This window comes from Medicago sativa, chromosome 8, assembly GCF_051527215.1.
Source record: "Medicago sativa cultivar Bolivia chromosome 8, Bolivia_mono, whole genome shotgun sequence".
Classification (NCBI taxonomy): Eukaryota; Viridiplantae; Streptophyta; class Magnoliopsida; order Fabales; family Fabaceae; genus Medicago; species Medicago sativa.
In genome coordinates, this window is record NC_140756.1 from 68603778 (window position 1) to 68610337 (window position 6560).

The 6560-nt window shown below is 31.3% G+C and overlaps 1 pseudogene; it reads left to right on the forward strand.

Moving 5' to 3' along the window:
* Positions 1-1965: 1965 nt before the first annotated feature.
* On the forward strand, positions 1966-4521 carry LOC146900898 (uncharacterized; annotated as a pseudogene).
* The last annotated feature ends 2039 nt before the right edge of the window (positions 4522-6560 follow it).

The following is a 6560-nucleotide window of genomic DNA, read 5'->3' on the forward strand; positions in this document are numbered from 1 at the left end:
GATTGTTATTGTAACAAACTCGTGAAAAGTTATGTTGTACCTATGATATTTATCTTTAATTTGTTAATTAATTGTGGATATACTTCACTTTGCATTATAAAGTGAATTGTTCACTTTAGAGGAGTCGGGTGCAAAAATAATCGTATTGTCAGTCGAATTAGTCAAATGACGATCGAGTGAATGATATGAGATACTATAACAGTTAAGCGAGAAAGTTAACTCTTTCTCAAAACCACTAACTCAAAATGTGGGTCATTAAAGACTCAAAGTTGAGTCAAAGACACATTGAGATTTTGATAATGGTGAATAACTCATGGTTTGCTCCTATCAACGCCAATAACTGCTATGAGTAATGAACTGAACATGATCGATAATGGGGATTCGCATAAAATGACTGTGCCAATGTATCAATAATGGGGATTCGCATAAAATGATTGTGCCAATGTATCATGTGTAAGTTCAGATTGTAACCTAAGAGGGGGGGTGAATTAGGTTTCTAGGAATATTGGGTAATTTTTCAGAGTTTAGCGTTCTTGATAATTTTTCCGGAAATCATAATGTTCACCGGTGAAACTTAGTGGACGGTTGACATTGGAACCTTCTCCTAAAAATGTTTTAGCGGAAGCCATTTTCTGGATCAAAGAAGCAAGTTATCTTTACTCTTGCTCTGATACCAATTGAAGTTCAGATTGTAACCTAAGAGGAGGGGTGAATTAGGTTTCTAGGAATATTGGTAAATTTTTAAGAGTTTCAAGTTGTTGATTATTTTTCTGGTAAATAATGATGAAGCTATGAATGCGGAAAAATAAAAGAGTAAGGGAAGAAGAAATGACACAAGGGAGTTTATAGTGGTTCCCCTCTAAATCTTAGGGTCAGTCCACTCCCTTCACCTCCCGCGAAGGAATTCACTATGTTAGAATCTTTGTTACAAGCAATCTCACCCCAAGACCCCCTAACAATCTTTCTAACATAAACACAAGAAAGAAACCCTCTCTCTTGATTACAACACAAACACCAAACACTTTTGGTGGACTTTGAATCTTCCCGAATCAAAGAACCTTTTACAACAATCACAAGATAGCACCCCCACTATCTTAAACAATAATTCTCACCAACAATGGCAAGAAACTTTACAACAAAGTAATTGAAGAATAACAAATGTATGGCTGTATATCTTTATCAATATCACTCTAACAAATGGATTTAGTGCTCAGAAAACTTTTTAATAAATGTTAAAGTGTAAGCAAAGTTTTCCAAACAATTTGAATGAAAGTTTGAAAGCAAGTGATATTGAAAATGTCAATTGAGATAATGAAAGTTGTTGTCTTAAACTAGTTTTGATTCTCAATTGAATTTATAGAGGCTAAAAAGATGTTTATGAAACAATGCTATTTTTCAAAAAGTTTTTTACCAATGAATAGACACATATTTCAAATAGCACCTATTCATAAAAATGTATTTAAGAAAAAAAATTAGCCGTTGACATTTTTAATATAAAAAATAGCCGTTAGTTCAATAACAAGTTTTGCATTCAATAATATAATTAGATGCAAACAAATATGTTACGGCAACTCATTATTAATAATAGATAAATATTAGTATGATATTATTCAACAAGTAAATCAACTCATTGCATGCTAAAATTATTTCAAAAGCCAAAATAATAATTATCGAATTTTCGAAAATCAATTATGGTTTTTCATGCAAAAACATTTTAATGCAAAATCACATTTATATGAAAATCATTATGAGTGTGTGATTTATTTTCTGAGCATTCTAAGTTGTTCCATAACTTAAGAATGATAAATCAAAGATAAGAACCATACTTACAAAAATATAACTTTGAAGTCTAAGTCTTATTATCTTCATTCTTCAATTTGAGCCTCCATAGTTTTTCTTCTTTTGTGATGTGAGTTTGTAATCATCAAAACCCAGTCAAGTCTAAGAAGGAAATCTTCTTTTGTGATGTGGAAAATTAGGATGACAACGTATCTAGAAGCCCAAGGTGAAGAAATTTGGGATGCTGTCCAGAATGGTCCTTATGTTCCCACTACAACTGTGAATGGTGTGACTAGTATCAAACCACAAACATCATGGGATGATGATGACCGAAAAAAAGTGTTATTTGACAAAAAGGTAAAGAACATTCTTCAATCCTCTCTTGGGATGGATGAGTTTTTCAGAATTTCTAACTGCAAAACGGCCAAAGAAATCTGGGACACTTTGGAAACAACACATGAAGGAACGGAAGAAGTAAAACGTTCCAGATTGAATACCCTCTCTCAAGAGTACGAGATGTTTAGAATGCAACTAGGAGAAAACATTCTAGACATGCAGAAGAGATTTTCACATCTTATCAACCATCTTGCAGCCCTTGGAAAAACTTTGTCCAACAATGAAATAAACTTGAAGATTCTCAGGTCACTGTCAAGGGAATGGCAACCAAAAGTTACAGCCATATCTGAAAAGAAAAGTCTTTCAAACATGTCGTTGGCAGCACTTTTTGGGAAATTACAAGAGCATGAAATTGAACTTGCAAGACTAGAACAACATGAAGAAGTAGTAAAGAAACATAAGAACATTTCCTTGAAGGCGGAGTCCAATGCTGTTCAACAAGATGATAGTACCGATGAAGATGAAGACATCACTATTCTTTTAAAAAAAAATTGGAAAATTTCTACTAAAAGATAAAGAAATTAAAATTAATAAAAGAAAATTTCACAAGAATAATGATGCTTCTACATCAAAACAGAATTTCACATGTTTCGAATGTGGAAATGAAGGTCACATAAAGGCAGATTGCCCAATCCTTGCAAAGAAGAACAACCACAAAGGAAAGAAAGAATTCAAGCCAAGAAGGGCCTACATTGCATGGGAGGAAAACGATATAAGTTCGTCTTCAGAATCAGAAAATGAAGAAAGTGCAAACATGACACTAATGGCGTCTCATCATTCTAATGATGAAGAAAATGAGGTTAGTGACTCTGAAATTAATGATAAACATTCTTATGAAGAATTGCAAAATGCATTTAATGAATTGTATGAAGAATGCATTAATCTTTCTAAAACTTGTGCAAAGCAAAAGAAACAAATTGTATCTCTTGAAAGAAAAGCTTTTGATGCAGAAGTATAATTAGAAAAGGTTAAAAGTTCTTCATGTAATAAATGTAAAGAAAATGAAACAAAAATTGTTGAATTAAATCAAGTGATCAAAAATTTTGAAAAAGGTCACAATGGTTTGGAAGAAGTGCTTAGTAAACAAAGATATTCAAACAACAAATCCGGGCTTGGTTTTTCTAAATTTGATAAACCAAACACCAATAAAACAGTTTTTGTTAAAGCAAGCACAAATCCCAACAACATAGAAACTAAGAAAATGCATGTTGTTAATTCTTCCAAGAATGTGAATCAAAGAATTAATTCTAAAAGAATAAATTATTCTAACAATTCTTTTAAAATAAATAATTCAAATGTTAAGAATAATTTCTCTAAAGGAAATAATTTTGGTTCATATTATGTTCATAATTTCACATGTTTTTATTGTAACATAAAAGGCCTTACTCCAAATACTTGCTACATAAGAAACTTTGGTGTTCCTTATGGTGAATTTATTTGGGTAAAGAAAGGTATTAACCCACAAGGACCCAAATCACAATGGGTACCTAAAAAGTATTATTAATTGTTTTGTAGGTACTTGAAGACCGTATGCTAAAATAGTCATATTTAGATTGGGTTTTTTAAGTACAAGACCATATGATATGATTCAATTTATAATTTGTTTGATTATCGAATGGCTGGAATTGTGAAAAAAGAGCATCGATGATAACAAGTTTCTATCCTAGTGAAAGCATGCAACTTTGATGAAGAGACAAATATTCATATTTTTATTTATCATGGCTATGGTGAAAGGTACATAAATTATTTTTGTGTTAAATGAATATATGACATGTTTGATTTTCTAAATTCATGTGTTGTGTCTCAAAAACCATATTTGTGTATGTTAAGTTTAACATGTGATATTGGATTGATATATTCATGATACGTGAATTATTATTATTTTCCGGAGAGGATGATACGTGAATTTTAATAAGCATTAAATGAATGGATTTGATTATCAAGCATGTCTATATATCTATTTTACTTTAAATTGAAAGTAAGTAGTGCAATATCAAATGTAAATTTTGATGACATTGTTGCTTTGTGTAAGAAATTACAACGCCTACAAATTATGATCTCAATTATATGTGCTTGATAGTATCAAAGTAATTGTTAATTTCTTAATTTTGAATTAAAAATCTATGTGAATGATTGAATATTCATTGTGAAGAAGATAAGTTATTTTTACATAAAATTTATTATTTCCCTTATATTACGACCCTTTGAATTTTACCCTTTTTCTTCTTTTTGATGATGTCAAAAGGGGGAGAAAGTGTTTGTTTGTGTTTTGTGCTTAAATTGTTTCAGGTTATCCAATTGCAAAACAAAGGGGGAGATATACAAGATAGGGGGAGTTTTCGTTGAGCAAACATTGTCAAAAGGATATGGTTTGTCATCATCAAAAAGGGGGAGATTGTGAAGAAGATTTCCTTCTTAGACTTGACTGGGTTTTGATGATTACAAACTCACATCACAAAAGAAGAAAAACTATGGAGGCTCAAATTGAAGAATGAAGATAATAAGACTTAGACTTCAAAGTTATATTTTTGTAAGTATGGTTCTTATCTTTGATTTATCATTCTTAAGTTATGGAACAACTTAGAATGCTCAGAAAATAAATCACACACTCATAATGATTTTCATATAAATGTGATTTTGCATTAAAATGTTTTTGCATGAAAAACCATAATTGATTTTCGAAAATTCGATAATTATTATTTTGGCTTTTGAAATAATTTTAGCATGCAATGAGTTGATTTACTTGTTGAATAATATCATACTAATATTTATCTATTATTAATAATGAGTTGCCGTAACATATTTGTTTGCATCTAATTATATTATTGAATGCAAAACTTGTTATTGAACTAACGGCTATTTTTTATATTAAAAATGTCAACGGCTAATTTTTTTTCTTAAATACATTTTTATGAATAGGTGCTATTTGAAATATGTGTCTATTCATTGGTAAAAAACTTTTTGAAAAATAGCATTGTTTCATAAACATCTTTTTAGCCTCTATAAATTCAATTGAGAATCAAAACTAGTTTAAGACAACAACTTTCATTATCTCAATTGACATTTTCAATATCACTTGCTTTCAAACTTTCATTCAAATTGTTTGGAAAACTTTGCTTACACTTTAACATTTATTAAAAAGTTTTCTGAGCACTAAATCCATTTGTTAGAGTGATATTGATAAAGATATACAGCCATACATTTGTTATTCTTCAATTACTTTGTTGTAAAGTTTCTTGCCATTGTTGGTGAGAATTATTGTTTAAGATAGTGGGGGTGCTATCTTGTGATTGTTGTAAAAGGTTCTTTGATTCGGGAAGATTCAAAGTCCACCAAAAGTGTTTGGTGTTTGTGTTGTAATCAAGAGAGAGGGTTTCTTTCTTGTGTTTATGTTAGAAAGATTGTTAGGGGGTCTTGGGGTGAGATTGCTTGTAACAAAGATTCTAACATAGTGAATTCCTTCGCGGGAGGTGAAGGGAGTGGACTGACCCTAAGATTTAGAGGGGAACCACTATAAACTCCCTTGTGTCATTTCTTCTTCCCTTACTCTTTTATTTTTCCGCATTCATAGCTTCATCATTATTTACCAGAAAAATAATCAACAACTTGAAACTCTTAAAAATTTACCAATATTCCTAGAAACCTAATTCACCCCTCCTCTTAGGTTACAATCTGAACTTCATCATGCCAAGGAGAGGAGAATAAAGACGAATGTGGGGGTGGCACGATCCTACTAACATGGGAATTATCACGCACACTCACAAAAATTAGCCGAATAGGGGCTACTAACTATATGTCATGTTGTTTCGCTAATAGGTAATAGTTTCACTATAATTACTCTAATTATACATTATAATTTTGGTATTTTTTTTATCTTTCATTGTAATTAAGACATCCAATCAATTAAACAAACTATTTTCGCAATTCATCTCTTTATTTTTCTACTTTTATTTATACATTTCTTAATGTAGCTCAAAAATCCAAAAACAATTGTACCTAACGCTCGAGTAGAGTAGTTAAGGAACCCACAACTGGGGCGGTAGATATCTTTCCTCAATATTAATCACTTGAAATAGGGGAATCACAATTGAGGAATCTCCGTCAACCTCGGCTAAATTCATCTTCCATCAACAAATTTGACACGTCCAGTGGGACAATATGACATTTACCACTGAAAATTTGAGTTTCCCATGTCAGGATTATATTTGACATATGCAACTAAGGTATGAAAAGAGCCTCAAAAGTATGGAGCAAATGTCATCTTCAACAACCAAAAGGTCATGACATCGTCGACTGAATGAACCTTCACAAACGTTGGGAATGCCAACTAACTCTTTCTAGCGTTTCTCATATATAGTTGATTGAAACACCTGAGACTCCAGTAG